This window comes from Phascolarctos cinereus, unplaced genomic scaffold, assembly GCF_003287225.1.
Source record: "Phascolarctos cinereus isolate Bilbo 61053 unplaced genomic scaffold, phaCin_HiC Scaffold_726;HRSCAF=1367, whole genome shotgun sequence".
Classification (NCBI taxonomy): Eukaryota; Metazoa; Chordata; class Mammalia; order Diprotodontia; family Phascolarctidae; genus Phascolarctos; species Phascolarctos cinereus.
In genome coordinates, this window is record NW_027556098.1 from 309,318,519 (window position 1) to 309,340,964 (window position 22,446).

Sequence of the window (22,446 nt, forward strand, 5' to 3'; positions counted from 1 at the left end):
GCTAAGAGTACGTGATAAAGTAGCCATAAGGTTTTATAGGCCTGCTATCCCAGGGACCAGTGTATGCCGTGTGAATGACACCAGGGTCCCCTAAGTAGGGCTCTGGGCTTAGGGGTCCAGTAGCAAGCAGCAGGTGAGAAGGAGAGGCCCTCCTCAGACATTTGGAGCAGGGGGGTCATTCCCCTTTGAGTGGGCCACTCCACAAAGTGGCTTTGGCTGCTTTCTTTGCTTTCTCATAGTTAGGCAAGGTAGCTTGGACCTGCCTGGAAGAAAGAAGGAGGCGTAGAAGGAATAAGAAGAAAAGAAGAGATGATGTAGGAAAAGGAGAAGAAATTGAGTTAGCTAAGGGATTTCAGATTTAGCAGATAAAAGACCTCTCACTGCAAGAGTTTTGCCAAGATTGATAATGATAATGTCACCGAAGGAGAGCTAGATTTTTCCTCCATAACCAGTGCACTCTCCACACTGAAGTATGTACCACCCTTCCAGTGCCTCGTTGTTGGGGGCTGGCACAGACTTGGGGGCTTCCCACACCACATCAGTGGAGGGAGCACTAGCCTTGGTGGCTGGACAGGATTTGCCTACGACCCAGAAAAGGACTGTAGAAAAGGCCAGCAAAGTCTGGAGAGACTCACCCCAGAGCTGGCTGCAGGGGCAGGGGTTCTTTTGGCCATAGAGACCTTTGAGACCATTTACTAAGTTACAGAGGAGTGGAAATTGGCATCAAATTGGCAGAGGGAGAGCACACACCAGTGAAATCACAGATCCTGGAAGTATGAAGGTAATAGTTGAATTTGCACAGAAAAAGGCCACACAGTCGTTTATATTACATTTTAAAAAATCAGATTGTTTTCCTTTCTTGAGGAGATCCTTTTGTTTTCATTTTATCTTCACTTTTCTATGATGCCTAGAGGACTGAAAAGCTGAAAATGGATCAGGCCTGTCTGGACCTCTGAGATAGGACAATATTATTAGTATAGCTTACATTTCTAAAGTATTTTGAACTTCGCAAGATAATTGATTTAGAGCTAGAAGACCTTTGAAGGTCATTTAATTCAAACTTCTCATTTTATAGATTTATAGAGGTTGAATGACTTGCCCACAGTCACCACATCCATGATAAATAGCAGTTAGGGAGGGAGCAGCTAGGTGGTTCAGTGGATAGAGCACTGGGCCTGGATCAAGAAGAGTCATCTTCTTGAGTTCAAATCTGGCCTCAGATACTAGCTGTGAGACCCTGGGCAAGTCACTTCACCCTGGTTGCCTCAGTTTCCTCATCTGTAAAGTGAGCTGAAGAAAGGAAATGGCAAACCACTGCCGTATCTCTGCCAGGAAAACCCCAAATGGGGTCATGAAGAGTCAGACATGACTGAAATGACTCAACAATAAGCAGGGTCAGGATTCAAACTCAGCAGGGCAGCACAGGAGAAAGACCACTGACTTTGGAGTCAGAAAATCCGGATTCAAATCCTGTCTCTCATACTAACTGTGTGACCTTGGGCAAGTCACTTGCTTGGGCCTCAGTGTCTTCATTTTTTTTTACTAAAATGATTTTAATTATTTTTTTGATTTTTAAAAAAATTATTTTTAATTTTCAACATTCACTTCCATGAGATTTTGAGTTCTAAATTTCTCCCCCTCCCTCCTCTTTCCCCTCCCCAAGATGGTATGCAACCCGATATAGGCAGTTTCCTCATTTTTAAAATGAGATCATGGAGGCCCTCCTCTATGCCACATTCTCCAGCTCCACTACCCCAATATTTGCATAGCCAGTGAGAACCAGGGCTCTTGATTCCAAGTCTAGAACTCTCTACATTATACAGCGAGCTCCCATGGCCCTGGCTCCCATAGAGCACTTTCTGAGGGCTTAGATCCCTCAAGTGAACTTGCAAGTCAAGACGTCACCTTCCTGATGTCACTGGTCCACTCAGAGAACAGACAAACACCAGGAATCCTTCCTCTCCTCTCCCTTTTCGTCTCCTAGCCCTGAAGATGGGACCTCACAGAATGTGTTTGTTTTCTGCAGCTGTCAAGCTCAACTTCCTTCCAGTGGTGGGGAACCTATGGCCTTGAAGCCACATGTGGCCCTCTAGGTCCTTTGGGCAGCACTTGAGGACCTAGAGGACCACATGTGACTTCGAGGCTGACAGTTCTCCACTCCCGAACTCCTTCAAATAATTTGCAGTAGGAGGTCTCTCAAGTGATCCAATTACCAAAACCCCTTCTCCTGCCTGGGTTCTCCTTGGCTCTGTCTTTACCTTTTTTCTTTCCTTCCTATATAAGGCTCTCTCCCTTTGTAAGGGAGGATCTGAGAATCCATGTTTTAAAAAAACCCAGTAATTTAAACATTATTGATTTCTCCCACTGGGTGGGTGGGTGGTTGGGAATCAGAGCTATAACTAGGAATTCTTTCACCTCAGGCAAAAAGAGTTGATGGGGGACAGGCAGGGGCAATAGAGGTACAGAGGATAGTCTAACTGCAAATACAGTCATACTGGGGAGGGGCAGCTCATTCCTCATAGAGTCTGATCCTGACTACCATGGTGAATCAAGCAGGAAAAAAACAGACCACAGGAAAAGGGCAACCATAGCAACAGGACCTTGGAGTGTCTGCCTACGCCAGTTGTATTGCATGGTGACGTGGGCTGGTCCAGCAGCAAGACTAGCAGTGGAAGTAGTGCACTCTGAGGCAAAGCCCCATTCACCCTGTACTAGTTAAAGGTCTGCTAGAAATGAAACCACATATAGTTAGTTGAACAGAAATTAGTTGCTCCTTGTGGAGCTTTACTCAGCCCAAGTAAGAGTAGGAAGGTCTGAAGCTGAGAAGGAGTTGGAAAAAAAAGCCTTCTGACCAGGGTCAGAATGGCCCATTGGATCACATAGGCTCCATCCGTCTTAGGCTCTGGGGAAAGTTGAACCTCTTCTCAATTTAAGGCCATTTCTAGGACTTATCTCCTAGGACAGAAGGGAAGGGGCCCACTTTCACACTTCTGGTCTTGCCCCTCCTTAGTTACACATACCTCGCTTGACCAGAGTTTGACCCTTCAGGGTCCTGGGGTCATGGGGTAAGGAGTGATTTAGGAAGAGCATTTGTTTGCCTGGTTTTAATTAACTTCTCAGTGGGATTAAAAGAGGCCCACAGAGCCAGGGTAGAGGATCCTCAGTGTGATTCAACCCTACCTCAAAGTACTTCTAGGCATATTCAACACCCCTCCCCCCTTTCCTTTGCCTCGCTTCTCACCCCGCTGGGTCTCTCCACACCCTACCTGGTCCTATAGCAGGTACCGTGTGGTCTCCAGACCTCAGTTTTGGGATTCTCTAGCAGTATTAGGCCTTTCCTAGGCTACTTTTCACCTTTCCTGCATCTAACCCAGCTACTACAGGAGGCCAGGGTACCTCTAGATGAAAGGATGCTCCGTTTTCTAATGTGTTCTTCCTCCAGGAGGGTGGGAGGAGTTGTACCAGGGAGACCTGCCACTTGCGGGTCGAAGCCAAGGGCCCAGTAATTGTTGTGCTATTGATTTGGAGACGGCAATTTCACAGCAGCCACCGAAGCTCCATGGGGGATCGGTATAGGGTGGTGATTATGCTGGGGAGGGACTGACTGCCAACAAGCCTCCCAAAGTCCTAAGTGGGTCTGCACTCAGCAGGGTCCCTTGGTGGGGGTGTAGGGTGGGGAGTGTGGCTCCAGAGACAGATCTCGAGAAATGGGAATGATGCCTCACTCATATTTCTGACTAGTCAGACGTTCATTCAGACTCTGTAAGGCATGTGAGAGTGGGAGGAAAGCATGGATCTAGTTCATGGCATCTAGAAGACCTGTTAGGGCTCATGGACAGCTTTGGGGCAGGGAGAGAAGGCTGGGGGTCCACACCTTTTTGCTAAGCAGTGATCTTTCTTTCCCCTACCTTTTCTTAGTAACTAGCAGGTCTCTTTTATGACCTAAAGGTGACATTTTAGCCTGCTGTGTTGAGCAAAGCTCATTCCCATGGGAAAATAGCTTTACATGACTAGGCTGTAACCCACTGGAAAGAATATCTGAAGTGGTGATTCATTCAGCATCCCATTTAGGAGCAGATCATTATCCATCAGTCAGTAATGATCTTTCCTATCTTGAGCCTCACACAGCATCTCCTCTTTATTTCTCTGACCCATTTATCATGTATTATTTTATACTACACACATTTGCTCCTGGGATCTAGAACTGGAAGACACTTTAGAAGTTATCTAGACCAGGGGCTCTCAGGTTTGGGGTTTTTTTTTTTGTATCATGGATCATTTTGGGAGTCTGTTAAAGCCTATAGACCTCTTCTCAGAATAGACTTTTTAAATGCATGAAATACATAGAATTACAAAGGAAACCAATTATAGCAAAATATAGTTATCAAAACATTTTTAAAAATACATTTTCATGAACCCCAGGTCAAGAGTCCCCGATTGACCAATGTCCCCATTTTATAGAGGAGGTAACTGAGGCTCAGAAATGAAAAGGAATTGTCCAGGGTCACAAAAAGGTTCTAAATAGTAGAATAAAAAAAAAATTAAAAAAAATTTTAATTAAAATTTTTTAAAAATTAAAAAAATAGTAGAATCAGTATAAGTACTCACATTTCAGGCATCCTGCTAAACCTTTACAAATACAATCTCATTTGATCCTCACAACACCCCTGGGAGGTAGGTGCTGGTGTTATCCCTGTTTGTGGTGCTCCTCCTTTGTTCTCAAAGAGAACCAAAGAGGTTACTAGGGTGATGTCTCAACTTGCTCAGCGATGGATTTCAGTGAGGCAGAGCTGCAGAAAGTCATCAGCCTCACTCTTTCCCCAAGTGTCATCAAAGTCCTGTGGCAATGCAAAAAATAAAGAGGTGGCCCAGTATGCAGCCGATGACCTTGGCCTTTGCTGAGGGAGGTCACACAGCTCGTGAGTATCTGAGGCTGAATTTGAACTCAGATTTTCCTGACTCCAGGCCCAGAGCTCTATCCCCTGGACCACCTACAGGCCAGTGAAACAATCCCTGCCACCAAAGAGCTCATGACAAGGTGGGGCAGGGAATGATATACACAGGGTCGCTAAATGCAAAATATATGCAAAATAATTACTAAGTAATTTGGGAGGGGGTAAGCACTAACAACTGAAGGGGATCATGAATGACCTCTTATTAGGAGGTGACAGTTGAGTTGAACCCTGAAGGGCTTTAAATACTAATCAGAAGAATTTGTAGTTTGTTCAAAAGTCAGTAGCAAGCTGTTGAAGGTTTCTGAGAAGGTGAGTGACAGGGTCAGACCTGCCCTTTAGGAGTATCAGTTTGTCAGCTGTGTGGAGACTGAATTAAGAGGGAAGACTAGAGACAGGGAGGCCAATTAGGAAGCAGTCACAATAATCCAGGTAAGAGGTGGTGGCCCCCCAAAAATGCTTGTGCAATCCATGCAGAGAACTCTCATCAGTCGCTGTTCCTCTCCACTGACCTGGTTCCAATAACAATGATCATTCCCAAGATGACACCTTGAACACAAAGCTATAATGCTTCTTGCTACAGTCCCTGACTGGGACATACAACATTCATAGCATGGTTGGCAATATGGAAAAAACTCCACGTTATCCAGTAGGAGATCTGAGTGCTAGCGTCTCCTCCCAACCACTAGCTGTGTGCACTTGGATAAGTCACTGAAGGTTTATGAGTCTCAGTTGCCTCACCTGTAATAAAAATGTCAGCCAAGTGTTAGTCAACAAGCATTTATCAAGGGTTGTTATGTGCCAGGCACTGTGCTAAGTGCTGGGGCCATAAATACAAGCAAAAAGAAAGACAGTCTCTTCCCTCAAGGAGTTTCCATTCTAACAACCCATAAAAGGGGAGCTGAAAAGCAGGGAGAGGAGGCAAAGCGGAGAGGCACCCACGTGAAGACGTGGTGGTCCAGAGAACAAGGGATGGCCAGAACTCTTCTTCAGACTGCTGTTCCAGTGTTCTAGGCAGTTCCTGAGCTCCCTCTTAGCTCTAATGTGTGTCTCTGACCTCCGTGAAGAACTCCTTTCACCAGAGCAGATTGCAACTAATCTGTGATTTACTTGATAAGTCCTAAATAAATTCTTGAGGCACGTGAAGGTTAAGTGTCTTGCCTGATTCACTTACTGGTGTCAGAAGAGGGACTTGAACCCAGGACTTGCTGATGCCAAATTCAGCATGGGACTATGCCAGGAAGGTTACCCACTATAAGTTTTGTGATTTAATGAAATAACTTAGTTCTCCATCCTCTCTGGTGCCCTTCCATGTCTCTCTTATCCTGTTTTTCCTTTCTCTGGCTTACTTTCTTTATCTCTCTGCACCTTCCTGCCTGCCCCTCTGGGTCCCCTTCTACAGCTCCCCTTTCCTTCCCACCCTCCCTAGGACACATAGTGCAAGGGATCTGTATCTCCTAACAGTGGTCTTACTGAAAATTCTTTGCACAGTTTGGGGCGGGGGAGGGTAAAAGGAGGGGGAGGAAGGGAGATTGCAAGAGAGAATCTCATGTATTTTTGGTACCAGGGATAATAAGATAATTATGCAATTAGCAGTAATTTTATCGCTCCTGTAATTTCCTTTTAACAAGAGCCTTTTTTTTTTAGAAGGGGGGGGTTTGGGGAGATGGTTCCTGTTGTTGTTTTGTCTGCAGTGTCTGTCATCAGGAATTTGGCCAGACACCCACGCATTCCATGGGGAACCAACCGGAGGCAGGGAGAGAGAATGAGAGGGAGGGAGGGAGGGTTGGGGCAGCCAGCCTCAGCTCCTCTGCCTGAGCACTGATTGTCAGGAGCATAGCTTATGTGGACTGCAGCTCTCTGGTCCCGCCTCTCCAATCGGACAGACTAGAGAATGAGGAGTGACACCCACGAAAAATGATTTGAGAAGCTGGGAAGGTGCAGTTGGGCTCATCTGTTAGACTTCTTCATCTGGAGGGGAGAAGCTGTAGTTACAGTTGTGGGTTGAAGGTTAGGGCTCCAGGGAGCCTTGGAGTGACGCTGGATCAATCCACCCCCAGGCCCAAAGCATAGATGAGGTTTGTTCTGAGATTTCTCACCCATTCATGCTGGGCTGTGGCACAGAACAGCCAGCCAGCCCATGGACTGATGCCAGGTAATTACCAAGCAAATTCCAGGTGACTTCCTCCTCTTCCCCACTCCCATGCCTGCTGAGCATTCCCTGATTTGGGGCCCGGCTGTGTAATCAGCACCAGGTAACCTGTGGGGACCCATAATTGCTAGGAAGTTGCCTGGGACCTTGCAAGGTAAGCACACATGGTGATTCTCCCAGACTCTATGTGGGCACGTTGTCTTCAGCTGGGTCTTGGGGACTGAGGAAAGAGAAATCTGTAGGGAGAGTCAGGCAAGCTGGGGACTGCAAGAGAAGAAGCTGAGAGAGTATCACTGTAATAATAAGACTGTACTAATGGGCCTGGAGACAGGTGGGAAAGAGATGAGGGACTAGTGGGGAGTGGAAGAGAAGAATGAGAAACTGGCTAAGAGGGGTACTACCCCACCATATTGGGTATCTTGTCCCAGAGGTATGGGGGATATGGGATCCTCCTATCCCCTCCCTTCTATATGGAGAAGCCTCATTCATGTGCCTTGTCATCATCCTTCAAGTGTAATTTTTTTAAATTGCAAAAATCTTACAGAGCTATTAACCTCAAAAGAGCTTAACATATGGCAGACCGAGTCTCCCTCTTACCCTAATTATAAGGCTTGCAGTAATGGTGCTGTCTTTTAAGTTACAGCTGCTGTGCTTTTGGCTTTCACTAACATTACATCCTATTAAAGAGCTACATTAAATGCATGCAAATTGGCCGAGCCACCGAGCTCTCCAGACCAATGAGGAGGACGGATTGGAGCTGCAGTGGCAATATCCGGGGGTCAGGCTCACCCTGCTGAGAGCGCCATATGATCTATCAATCAAACTCCTCTCATTAATTAACTAATTCATTAAATATCTTTATATATGAAGGCCCGGCCAGGCGGAACATTGTGTTGACAGGGACGTCCCATCAGCACTTAGCCGAACACGCATCCCCCCTCTGATAGATCACTAGGTGCCTTAGCAGGTCAACTTTCCAGCTTCTGCTGGGGCAACAAGGAAGTAATCAGGCCTCCATCCTTTCTGGTTTTCCATTTCCCCCCAAACATGTATACTTCTCCCAGTCTTGAGAGAGCCCCTTCATTTCTGGAACAGGGCATTTCTACTCTCCCCATCTACCTCATTGGTTCCCCTGAGATGGGAAAAATACACAGTTGGGAAGTTTGCCCTCATGCCTTCCTCAGAAGTGAGGAAGGAGAAGCAGTGATGGCGCCATAGAAGGTGTACCAGACAAAGAACTGGAGACCCAGACTCAGACTCCAGCTTCATCACTAGTTGTGTGACTTGGATCAAGACATCTGACATCTCTGGGACTCTGTTTTCTCCTCTGTGAAATGGGTGGTGGTGGACAAAATGGTTTCTAGTATCATTTTATTCAGATACCTTAAAAAATCCTTTATCCCATTAATCGTGATGTTCCAAGATAGATTACAATCCATCTATAACTTCTCTTTCTATAAATCCTCCATGGTGGATCTGCCCAGCTCATTATAGACCTTCATTTGGTTCTCTGAATTTTTCATAGATCTTTGGAAGTGGAGTGTAGTTGATAGTCTCAGGGTCAGGAAGACCTGAGTTTGAGTTTTGACTCTGATAGGTACTGGTTGTATGACCCTGGGCTAGTACCTCAGGCCACTCTCCAACACTTTAAGTTGCTAAGCAGGTGTTGAAGCATTGGCAAGTAGAGTTGCCTCACTAGGAATTCCCTATGCCAACAAGATGACAGGTACAATCCTTACCAATGCAGCAACTGGACTCCAGTGGCTATCCTTTGTTTCTGGCACATGATTAACACCCTTACTTTTTCAGTCCCTCTGAAGTCCTTTGCAATTCAGCATCTAACAGCAGGTATAGAAAAGTAATAGGGGAATTCCAGCAAAGATGGAGGGAATGAACATGGAACAACATGAAATTCATTTTTTGTGTCATGGACTCCTTTGACAGTCTTGTCCTTTTATGTAACTTTTCATGCTAATCATTTATTAGTAATATGCTCCAGCTTACTTACATTCCACTGTAATTTTGATTCTTCTAAAATCATGGTGGTCCACGATTCACAGCCATATTATGTCATGAGAAAAATATTGGTGTTAAATAAATGGGCTTTTGCATCAGAGAACAACTTTGAATCACTGAGCAAAGAACAATTTCAATAATACAATCCAATCTGATCTCTGACCTCTTCTTTACCTTGTTCAATGGAAGGTGCAACTCATAATTCTTCAGCTCCTGTTCTGTGTATATTTGTTGATGGACTAACTCAAGGGATTGTACAACTCTATGTATGAACTGAGGCAATATCCATTTCTCATCCACTTTTTATTTCCAGTTTGGATGGGTAGCTAGTCTTTTTTTTCCCCCCAGGTGGCTGTAGGTTTCATCATGAAAACTCTGTAGCTCAAAGCAATAAAAGAAGAGCAACTGGAGACCCTCATTATTATTTGAGAGTTCCTTTTCCATTTGGACTTGGTGTAGGAAACCCTCCATGGAACTGAAATCAATTAATATTGGAATATAGCTTCTGTTTTATGCCTCACTTGACAGTGATACTCAGCAGATCTTTGGAAAACCTATCTGTGTTGTCTCTGCCATGGAATCTTGCATATATAATGGTTATATTTTATATGAAGTTGGGCCCTGGTTGTGGTTGAGCAAGGACCATAGTTGGGCAGGGTTCATGGTGTAGATTGAACTTTCCTGCTTCTAGCAGTAAATATGGAAAAGACATAGAGGAATTCCAGCACAAATGGACAGAGGGAGAACAGAATAACATGATAGTATCAGATACCCCCTAATCCCATGAATTGGTTCAAAAAACCCCAGTTATTAGGCAGTGTTCAAAAGAGAAGCAAGGCCCAAACCAGAGAATCAGAAAATCCCTGAGGGAGTTGCTGATGAGAAGTAACCTATAAAAGTTCAGGGCTGCGAGCTAGATGAGGGGTCAAGTTAGGAAAGGAAAATATAGTGGTCATACCCCCAAATTACTTAGGCCCATGAAAACTTTAAGCCTCGGTTAGCATCACATAACCTTATTCTCCCAACTTATCCAAACCTGTCAGCTAGAAAGCTCTCCCTGCCATAGCTGCCCTTATTAGCCTCCATGGAATTTATGGGGTGGCAGGCTTACTCACAGCCTGTCAGCTGGAGGGTCCTATGAGCTGTCCCTGCCTCCATTAACCTCCACAGAATTTATGAGACAGCAGGCAGTAAGAGTCTAATGTATGTGTGAGAGACATCTTTATTGAAAAGAGCCTTTAAGGCAGGGGTTTTTAATTCAGGGGTCCATGGATTGATTTCGGGGGGTCCAAGAACTTGGATGGGAAAACAATTACTTCTTGTTTTTTTAATTTACATTAGCATTACTTCAACTGAAATTTAATAATGCCTTCAATTATTTAAAAACATCATTCTGAGAAAGTTTCCAAAGGCTTTACCAGACTGTCAAAAAGGTCCATGGTACAAAAAAGTTAATGTCCCCTACATTTTATTGGCCTTTTTTCTTCTCTAATCTCTCTCATTTGGTCACCTCATCATTGATGGTGGTGGTGGTGGTGGTGGTGGTGTGTGTGTGTGTGTGTGTGTGTGTGTGTGTGTGTGTGTGTGTGTGTTGAAGAATGCTAAGTTGGATAAGAAAGTTATCACCCAACTTTTATTGGGCATTATGTTCGTGGGTTCAATTATTACCTCTATGCAGATAGCTCCTAGATCTCTATACCTAGCACCAGTAACTCTCCTGAGCTCCAGTCCCAAATTACCAACTGCCTATTAGACATTTCAAATAGAATTTGAGGTATTTGAGGTATCTCAAATATCATGTCCAAAATGTGATGGGGAAGGGTAGATAATAAATTTATATTATCTACCCTACCCCATGCCTCACAAACCCAGCCCTCTTCTGAACTTTTCTATTTCTGTCCCGGTAACCACCATTCTTGTAGTTTTTCAGATTCAGCATTATTCCTTACTCCTTCTCATACCACATGTCCATTTAGTTGCCAAAATTTATTATTTCTACCTCCACAACATATTTCTTATCTAATCCTTTATTTATACTCACACAGCTACCACCCAAATTCAGGCTGTCATCATGTTTCACAGTCTCTTACAATAGTCTTGTAATTGGCCTCCCTGCCTCAAGTCCTCTCTTAACCGATCCATCATCTACCCAGTCAAAATGATTTTCCTAAAGTTTAGGCTTGTCCATGTTACTCCCCTACTTGATAAATTCCAGGATCTTCCTATTGCCTAGAGAAACAAATGCAAACTTCTTTGGCATTTAAAACCCTTCACACCCTGGCTTCAACCTACCTTTCCAGCCTTATTATACATTTTTCCATATCTTGCGCTCTATGGTCCTGACAAACTGACCTCTTATCACTTTTTTTTGAGGCAATAAGGGTTAAGTGACTTGTTCAAGGTCACACAACTAGTAAGTGTCTGAGGCTGAATTTGAACTCAGGTCCTCCTGACTCCAGGGCTGGTGCTCTATCCATTGTGCCACCTAGCTGCCACCAATTATTGCTTTCAAATTTAGCACTCTAATTTCTGTTTCTATGACTTTACATCAGTTATCTCCTATGCCTGTTATACACTTCTAGCCTCACCTCCACTTCTTAGAATCCATTTTTCCTTCAAGAATCAGCTCAAATAATACCATGCCAAGAATGGTGCCAGGCATATAGAATGTTCTTAATAAATCCTTGGTTGGCTGAACAAACAATAGATACAGAGGTATTGTGCTTGACCCTGGGCTATTTAGCATTTTTATTAATGACTTGACTAAAAAGATAGGTAGCATACTTACTGAATGTGCATGGGACATAAATCTGAGAGAGGTAGAATACTGGATGGCAGAATTAGGATCCTAAAAGATCTTTCCAAATAAAAGCATCGGAGTGAATCTAACAAGTTGAGATTCAAAAAGGGGAAATGTAAAGTTTTACATAAATTCAAAAATTCAGCTTTGTAAGTATAAGAAGGAGAGATGATTTGAAAAGATTTGAAAAGATTCAATATGAATTAGCAATATGATATGGTAGCCAAAACAAATAATGTGACTCCTAGGAATAAGGAGGCAATTAGTGCTTCTGTACTCTGTCCCCATCAGATACCATCTGGAGTATCGTGTTCAGTTCTGGGCACCACAGATTAGAAAAAACATTAATAGGCTAGAGAGCACAGGAAAGAGAGTGACCAGGATGGTGAAGGGCCTTGGGCCAATGACACCTGAGGATCTGTTGAAGAAACTGAGGACAAGAAAAGACTTGGGAGGGAGAATATGATAGTTATGTTCAAGTATTTGAAGAGCTGTCATGTGGAAGAGAAACGTAGCAGGGAAATTTGACTTATGTCCCCAGAGAGAAAAAAAAATACCAGGAGCATTAAGTAGATGTTACAAAGAGGCAAATTAGTTCTGATTTTGGGGAAAATTCCTTAACCATTAGAGCCGTCCAGAAGTAGGATGGCCTACCGCAGGAGGAAGTGGATTCTCCCTCGTTTAAGGTCTTCAGTTGTAGACTAGATGACACTTAAAAATATTTATTGTTTGTGGACATACGTATAAATATATACACACATATATGTATTGTATGTATGTGTATTACCTGTCATAATATTTGTATCATGTTACAATTATATTATAATCTCTATTGCATATATTGTTATAATTTGTATTATGTATTATAATACATTATAATACACATTCCATATATTATAACGGAATACATGTAATATATATCACATATATTTCTTTTATATGTGTCATAATCGGGATTCCTTTTGACTGATGGTTAGTCTGCTGAGTTTACCTCGAATGCTAAAATTATGTCATTCTTTATGTATGTATATGTCATACCTTTGATTCAGCCTTAACCTTTGAAGATGTAGTCTATTCTGGATAATCTTTTGTGATAGTCTGTCTGATATTTGCCTGTATTTTCACCAAACATACCCACAATGGGTAACTAGACCGTTCTCATAAAAATTTTATAAAGATGAGAAACTGATTTTTTTAGTTATTTTTTGGAGGGTGGGGATGGTGATGGTGGTGGTGGTGGTGGCTAAAATACAATTGTTGGTCTTTTCTCGTTCTTTTTAAATTTTTCCTCCTTTAATATTTGTGGAAAATCAGTATTCAAGTGCCTCTAAGACAATTTGCTCCAAGAATTGATTTCTTTCATGTGTGTGTGTGTGTGTGTGTGTGTGTGTGTATGTCTGAGCACAGGAAGAGCCATTCCTTCTAATCTTATCTTCTGGAGTGCCCTGCTACTTCCTCATAAAGTATTTTGAGTATTGAGGAACAAGGCCCAATGTATTTGTCCAAAAAGCCACTCCCAGTAGTCAAAGGACATGAATAGGCAGTTTTCAAAGGAAGAAGTCCACGCTATCAAAAAATATATGAAAAAACTTCTACAAATTTCTAAAAATCAGAGATATACAAATTAAAGAAACCGTAAGGTTCCATTCTATATCCATCTATACCCGTTCTATACCCATCAGATTGGCAAAGATTACAAAAAAAGGAAAATGGCAGTTGTTGGAGGGCCTTCAGGGAAATAGGCACACTAATGCACTGTTGATAGAGCTGTGAACTGGTCTAGCCATTCTGGAAAGCAATTTGGCACTATGCGTCCCAAAGTCACTAAAGTGTAATTATTCTTTGACCCAGTTAGACCATAGCAATTGTTTTTGTAGTAGAAAAGAACTAGAGACTCAGGGGGTGCTCATCTATTTGACAATAGCTAAATAAAGTAGGGTATAGGAACGTAACGGAATATTATTGGGCCATAAGAAATATAAAATAGGTGGTTTCAGAGAACCCTGGAAGACCTGTATGAACTGATGCAAAGTAAAGTGAGCAGAACCAGGAGAACAATTTGTACACTAACAACAGCATTATAAAGAAAAACAATTCTGAAAAACTTGAGAAATCTGATCAATAACAATGTTCAACCACAATGGAAGAGGACTGACAATAAAGCTTGCTACTCACCTCTTGTCAGAGAGCTGATGACCTCAGGATGCAGAATGAGACATAAATTTTTGGACGCAATGTGGGAATTTATTTTGCTTGACTACCTATGTTTATATAATGAGTTTGTTTGTCTCTTTCTTTCTCCCAGTTGTGGGGTGGGAGATGGAAGAACAAAGAGAGATAGGAATAACGAAACAAACAAACAAAAAAAACAAAAAAGAAAAGAAAAAAGAGGTTCTCTGAGGCATCTTTAAAGAAAAAAAGAAAAAAGAAGCAAAAAACAAAATAAAAGCCATAAAAGCAGGATAACTTTGAAAGTCAGGTTAATCTTATACAGAGTGTCCCAAAAGTCTTAGTTTAGTTTTAAGCATCAATAACTTGAGCATTAAGACTTTTGAGACGTCCTCTTTACTTAAAGGGGCAGCTAGGTGGCACAGTGGAGAGACTGCTGGGCCTAGAGTCAAGAACACTCATCTTCTCAAGTTCAAATCTGCCCTCACACTTACTAGCTGTGGGTAGCCATATGACACTGGAAAAGCCACAATTCTGTTTGTCTCACTTTCCTTATCTGTCAAATGAAGTGGAGAAGGAAAGGGCCACTCCAATATCTTTGTCAAGAAAATCCCTAATGGGGTCATGAAGAGTTAGACACAACTGAAAAATGACTGAAACAAGTATACTTAAAATGTAAGCTGTACATAAAATGTAAGCTATACATAAAGACCTGCAGTTTCATGTATGATCCTTTTTTTCTGTTCTACTTTGTATATGAAAATGCATATTCCATTTAGTTTCAGTTTTTCCAAATCAACTCACTGGCCACCAGACAAAGACTGCACATTAAGAGTATCAACAATTTGCCTATTTTCTAAGAAATGGGTGACTTTTAACATCCTTTGTCCCCCGTTTTTGCCACTGTCCACTGTAGTGGACTAGGAGTCAGTCTGTCTTTTCCTGCCTCCACAAAATCTCACTCTGATTTCTCATCTTGGTGTAAAGGGGATCCTAGGTTGAAAGTAATTCCAGTGGAACACTAGTTCTGACAAGTTTGTGATAGAAAGACTCCAAGTATGGCATAAGCAATAAACTGAGTGTGCTTTCTGAGAACTGGTCCAGCAAAAGATGGAGAGCTAGGCTAGACACTTGGCAATGAGCTCTATGGCCATGAAGCCAAGAAAAAGACAAAATAACCCTAACACCCTATTGTGTGCTTCTAATACATGCAAATTCCTCCTCCTACCACCAAAGGACAGGGTGTACTAAGATGCACACAATTTTTAGACTGCCTAGAAACTTTAATTTGGACATTGCTACTCTATGTGTAAGATCTTTGTCCAATTGTGCTAATGGAAGAATTGACTCATACCACTTCTGACAGAGAATCTTTCTTCTTTCAAGATGCAGCTCAGATATCACCTTCTATGTGAAGCCATTCCTGATCTCCCCAATTGCTAGTGCTCTCTCTAACTACTTTGTATTTAACTGCCTTCTACTTATTTTACTTTATATTTATTCTATATATAATTATACAAACACATTGCATCTCCCATTGGAGTGTAAACCTTGAGTGCTTAAGTCTTTGCATTGGTATATATTCCAAATATAATACTTGGCACATAATGGACAATTAAGAAATGCTAGTTGATTTATTTACAATTCTCACTCTCACTGAAACCAGAAGACGAAAGTTGCAGCTAAATAGAAGGATGGCTCACAGATTCTCCTTGGAAAGGCAAATAAAAGGGATGGCAGAGTTGGTTTTATTACACACCAAAGGCAACAAGAAACATAATTTCATGGGAAATTTGGTTATCTCATATTGCAGCACTCATGATAAGTATTTGCAAAAAGACCGCCATGAAAATAATTGCATCTTATAGGCCAACTATCAGTTGCAACAGATGAAGTGGTAAAGAAATTCTATAAAATGCTCAATAAGAAACCCCAAATTAAATCAACATGTACTTTTGATACTTGGTGACTTCAATGCCAAGGTGGGAATGGATGAGGATGGTGAGAAATATATTGAAAAATACAGATCTTGAATGAGGAATGAGAGAGACCAAAAAGATACTTAAGCCTCATGCTTCTGTATCATGAATATTTTGTTTAAGAAAAGAATCAGTAGGTGCTGGACATGGTGAGCTCCAAATAACATGAAAAATGAAGTTGATTGCATTTTAACAGACAGGAAGTGTCTCATTACTTATGTGGGAGTCATTCCTGTATCAGCTGTCTATGTATAGTCAGGCTATCTACTTGTATGAGCAAAGATGAAATTAGTACAAAGCTAGAAAAAAAGAATAAAAATGAGGAAAAGATATGATATGCAATTAAAAGTCAATCCTAACTGCTTCAAACAAGTTGCTGATGATGAAAAATAAGATACAGACTACAGAAAGAACACAGACACAGACTTCACACAGAGGTTTTACGGATAAAAATAAATTGCCATAACAGGAGATCAAAAGAAACAAACAAAAAAAACCCCACCTTAGTCAGAAACTATGATTTACTTGCCAAAGGGGGAGATAGAGCTGTGGAATGCGATGTTGGTCTTTAGACTATAAATTCTATTATAAAATTTTATAGAGAGTCATGATGGAAGATTATGAGAAGTATCATCTCATAAAATGGAGAGAACCAATGGAGGGGAGATCCAGTTTAAAGGAAGTCTGTAAAGATAACCAGTTAAGTGAAGTTATCCCAAGGACATTGTAAGAATGGAAACGTAAGAGGGACAACAAATGGGAGAAAATGGAAAAGATCTACAAAGATTTTTGCAGCAAACATTTTCACTTTCATGTCACACATTTTAATAACAAAACATCGCATTCATGGAATAACAGAGGCTCCAGCCTTGAACTCTAACATCATCTTGGAGTTGTTTGTAGAGGTTGTATAAATTGCACTAAAGAGAACAAAGATGGGAAAAGCAGCTGGATCGAACCAAATGTAATGGAGACATTCTGTGCTGGAGGTAACAGTTAATGGAGGTAACCAGTAAAGACATGAAGAGATGGAACCACTAGATATCTAGGAGAGAGGAAGATACCAAAGCCATGGGTGAAAACCAGCCTTGGATCCCACTAACATTTTTTTTTTTTAGGCAATTGGGGTTAAGTGACCTGCCCAGGGTCACACAGCTAGTAAGTGTCAAGTGTGGTCTGAGGCCGGATTTGAATTCAGGTCCTCCTGACTTCAGGGCCTGTGCTCTATCCACTGCACCACCTAGCTGCCCCAACCCTATTACTATTAATAAGAGCTAGCATTTATATAGTGCTTTAAGGTTTGCAAAGTTCTATACACATACACACATATATTGTTAAAATATATGTATCTGTACATATATGTTATATCTATATTTGCATATCTATCTAAAGGAAATCATTTGATCCTCACAATGTGAGGTAGGTACTATTGTCCTCAATTTAAAGATGAGGAAGCTGAGGTTGAGAAAGGTAACTGACTTGTCCAGGATCACATAGATAGTAAGTGCCTGAAGGTAGACTCAAACTTAGGTCTTCCAGCACTCTGTCCACTAAACCCCCTAAACATCACCTATTACTCAATATGCCTACTTTCCTGATCACATCAGATTTTTAACTACAAAGGATCTGTGAAGGAAGATGCTATCCACCTCCAGAGAAAGAATTGATAAATAGAAGTATACATAGCATGGTTTCACATACACATTTATCTGTGTCAGTGGGGCAGCTAGGTGGAGCAATGGATAGCCCACTGGGCTTGGAATCAGGAAGACTCCTCTCCATGAGTTCAAATCCGACCTCAGACACTTACTAGCTGTGTGACCCTGGACAAGTCACTTAACCCTGCTTGCCTCATTTTCCTCACCTGTCAAATGAGCTGGAGAAGGAAATGGCAAACCACTCAAGAATCTTTGCTAATGGAACCCTAAATGGGGTCACAGAGAGTTGGACACATCTGAAATGATTCAATGACAACAAATATCCATGTCAAATGGCTGCCTTCTCTAGTGTGGATTGGGGAGGGAGGAGGGAGACAGTTGGGAGCTTAAAATGTAGCAAATAAAATAAAAATTTAAAAATAGTATAAGGTTTTTATGAGTGTCATTAATACAGACAATGAGGGCATCCTCAGTAGGGATATTAGTAGTAAATTAAAAAAAAGAATTATTACAAATTAGACCACATCTTCACCATCACATGATTGACTGAATGATGTAGAGAATGTAAGATCCTATTGTGCTTGGATTTTTTTAATCATTTAATTCAATAGAATTAAAAGCTCTCTTTTAACAGGGTTTCTTACATTCATGCATCAAAAATTATTCAAGAGCCCTTGAAAGATGTAACAATAGGTATGCTTGTTTGAAGGTATCTTATAAATATTAGGAGAGGCATAAATATTTATGAGAAGCTCTTGTCAGAGCAATGTCACCAATGTCGTAGGGTAGATCCCTCTCAGAGTTCAAGTTGAAGAGGGATTCTCTATGGATGGTGAGTTTCTGCCAGACACTCAAGTTTGCAGAAGTCGTAAAGCTGGCTACATCAAACCCCAGACACTTCAAATTCTCCTGGTAGAGACCTGTAAGTACTCAGATATTGTTGTTCAGTCATTTCTCAGTCATGTCCAACTCTCTGTGATCCCATGTGGGGTTTTCTTGGCAAAGATCCTGGAGTGGTTTGCCATTTCCTTCTCCAGCTCATTTGACAGATGAGGAAACTGAGGCAAACAAGGTTAAGTGAGTTGCCCAAGGCCCCACAGCTAGTAAGTGTCTGGGGTCAGATTTTAATTCAGGAAGATGAGTCTTCCTGACTCCAGGCCCAGAACTCTACCCACTGTGTCACCTACCTGCCCAAAGCACTCAGATTAGTTTAGTCTAATTATCCAAGCAAGAAAAATAAAGTAGATGAAGAATAGCTGTTGTCCAGATAATAATATACAGTTAAATAGACAACCCATGCTTATCCATTGGTATATATGATAGAAATCCAGATCTGTATCTATCTTTAAGTTTAGGCACACAGTATGTGTTGGGCCCAGGATTAAACTGATTTGCCAACTCCAAAACTCTCCCAGAAATTAAGGCCCATCTTTTTAGTGTCAGCACTCATTCTACTAGTGTGTATGATTGTGAGTCATGGAACACCACAGCCACCAGAATAGAAACCACAGTGTCACATAGTCAAACAGAATTCAAAGGAAAGGTATATGTTGGTTGTGAGCAGTTTGTAGCAGCCAGGTGCCATATTTGACAGGAAGCCGGTGGTGGAGTGGAGAACACCTAAGGTCAAATCCAGCCTCCTAAGCTCTATGTCTATGTAAACAAGTGCTTAGCACATAGTAGGTGCTGGTACATAATAGGTGCTATGTAAACACTTATTCCCTTCCCCTGTGACATACTATAAATAAAGAATTACAAAGAGGAACTAAAGTAAAGGATGGCATCGGGGAAAAGTATGGTTGAAAAAGGAGATGGCCTTTTCCCATGGTAAGAATGAAGAATAACATGTGCAGGTCTTGTGCTCTGCTGGTATCCAGTCACCGTCAGAAGAAAGCAAGGGAGGCTCTAGCACACTGGCTGGACTCCCTGAGGCAACTTATAAGGCAAAATGAGCAAGAGTCATAGTGGTCGGGTTGCAATCTCTGTCATTAAAGGGAAATTCATTACCACGTGGCCAGTGCTCTGGTGATGAACTCCTTTGTATTCGGCTGTTCTTGCAAAGAAGACATAATCTGGTATGAGTACTGTTGTAAAAAGGCTTTTCATTTTAGTGGAACCTGATGGAACTTGTGTTCTGTTGGTATGGAAAGGAAAGAATGAAGAGAGGAAGGAAAGAATAAAGAAGGGAAGGAAGGAAAGAAAGGGAAAAAGGGAAAGAAGGAAAGAACGGAAGGAAGGAAAGAAAAGAAAGAAGGAAGGAAGGGAAGGAAAGAAAGTAGGAAAGTAAAAAAGGAAGGAAAGAAAGAAGGAAGGAAAGGAGGGAAGGAAAGAAAGAAAGGAAAAAAGGGAAGGAAAGAAGGAAGAAAAAAAGAAGGAAGAGAAGGAAATATTTATTAAGTACCTAAAATGTACCAGGAACTGGGCTAAGAGATTTGCAAATATTATTTCATTTGATCCTCACAATAACCCTGGGAGGCAGGTGCTATTATTATCCCCATTTTATAATTGAGGAAATTGAGGCAGACAGACATTTGTGACTTGTCCATGGTCACACACCTAGTAAGTATCTGAGGCCAGATTTGAACTCAGGTTTTCCTGACTCCAGGTCCAGCATTCTATCCACTGTCCTACCCTGCTGCCTCATAAAGAATAGACCTCATGAACCCCTATATCATCACTACGTCATGATGAAACATCAGAGTAGGTCTTTTGCAGAGTCTAATGTTCCTTCTAGTTCTAAAATCCTATTATCCCTAGATTAAGTATAATATAATGATGATAATAATAATAATAATAATAATAATAATAATAATAATAATAATAATATAATGCTAAGACTGGTTTATTTGTAGGGTTCCTGGTGGGTTAAAAAGATGGAAGAGTGAGATTCTGGACCTGGGAAACAAGGTGGGGAAAGAAGCTGATTCTCAGGATTGCACTCAGCCAGTTATAAAGGACCCATCTCTCCCCTTCTTTGTCATGGATTTTTAAAAATTATTGAGCTGTGTAAAGGGTTACTTTTGTGGATTATATTTACCCCTGATGTCAGTCAAAAAGGTTGCCCCTCTCTTTTCTTCCCACAATCACTTTCTGTCTCTCTCTCTCTCTCTCTCTCTCTCTCTCTCTCTCTCTCTCTCTCTCTCTCTCTCTCTCTCCTCTCTCTCTCCTCTCTCTCTCTCTTTCTCGCCCCCTCTCTCCATGCCCCTCTCCCTTTTCTTTCTCAGCTGCAGCAGCTGCCCTGATCTGTGCAACCAGTTCGATAGAGGAAATTAGAGGCAGGCAGCCTGATAACCAGGGCTACCAGACCCCTGCCTCAGGAGCTGAGGAGTAATTTTCTATACAGGGGGTCTGGAGCTGATGAAATTGGCTGCCCCTTAGCCCTAGGCCTTCAGAGAATTGAACCTTCTTCTGGCTTGGGCTATGGTGCATGAGACAGGCTTGGCAGACCTCCACACTAGCTCCTGGAGGACACTTCTTGACCCAGGGTCTGTTCAGTATGGGTCATGAAATGGGCAGCCCAGGTTAAGGGTTGCAGGTCAGAACGAGCAGAGTTTCTGCAGACCGAAGCTTCTGCTGTCCATTGAATACAAAACTCTCAAGCCACACAATTTAAGCAATGTATGTGGGCAAACTTCCAAAGCCTAGGAATTCCTTGGAAAACAAACTCCATGTCCTCCATGCATTTACCACCTCCCTATCCCTCTTTTTCCTTCTTCTCCCCCTCTCTTTCTCCCTCTCTCCATCTCACTTATTCTCGTGCTCTTCCTGAGACATGGGGCTAATGGACTTTGGCTCTTAGCACTGCTAAAGTTTAGGTACCGGTCTCACCCTGGGTCTATACAGCTTCCCCAGGCCCTCTCAGCTCCCCAGAACAGTTTTGGAAAGGGCGTGCTGTGTTAATGGGGGTTAATGGTAACCTCAGAATCAATTTTCCCTCCCAGAAGAAAATTCTCCCGGCTTAGGCTGCGCAGACTGTAATACTGAAAATGGCTGTAGATTTGAAAAATTGGCACGTTGTAGTCCAACAAGGCAATCTTTGAATTGCTCGGTGCAGCTGGGCTGCTCTGGACGCCATGTGGTTCGCATTCTAAGCCGTGGGATAGAGAGCACTTTCCTGGCCAAAACCAGCTATGGGATTTTCCCCTCCTCCTCTCTCCATTCCTCCCCACTAATTTCTCTTTTTGTTCAGCTGCCCACATCTCGTTGAGCTCAGACATCCTCAGCCACAGACAGGGCTACTGGGGGAAGCAAACATGCAGAGGTTTGCAGGACATCTATATCGGTGCTGCGTCAGGGGGCTCTCCAGGGCAAAGGGCCACAGGACTCAGGCACTCCAGGAAGCCAAGGATCTGAGCATAGGCTCTGAGAAAGAGAATCTTGGTGGTTCTGTCACACACCCTTAGCACTAGTTCTTTTATGTAGTTCCAAACTAGATTTTGCTGGTCAGAGTTGGTATTGGAGGGTGGCCCAGAGACCTCACTGAATAAAGAAAAGCAGAGGCAGAAGGGGGCAATTTCTATAATCACAAACCCCAGCTCTTGCATGGTGCTTTATATATACTTTATATCATAGGATACGAGAACTGGAAGCCCCTCAAAGTCCAACTTAGTTCCTCATTTTGTAGACGAGGAAAATGAGGCTGATATTGGTTAGGCCACTTGTCCAAGGCCACATAGAAAATTCTTGCTAGGTAGACCAGGGACTACAATATAGGTTTCTT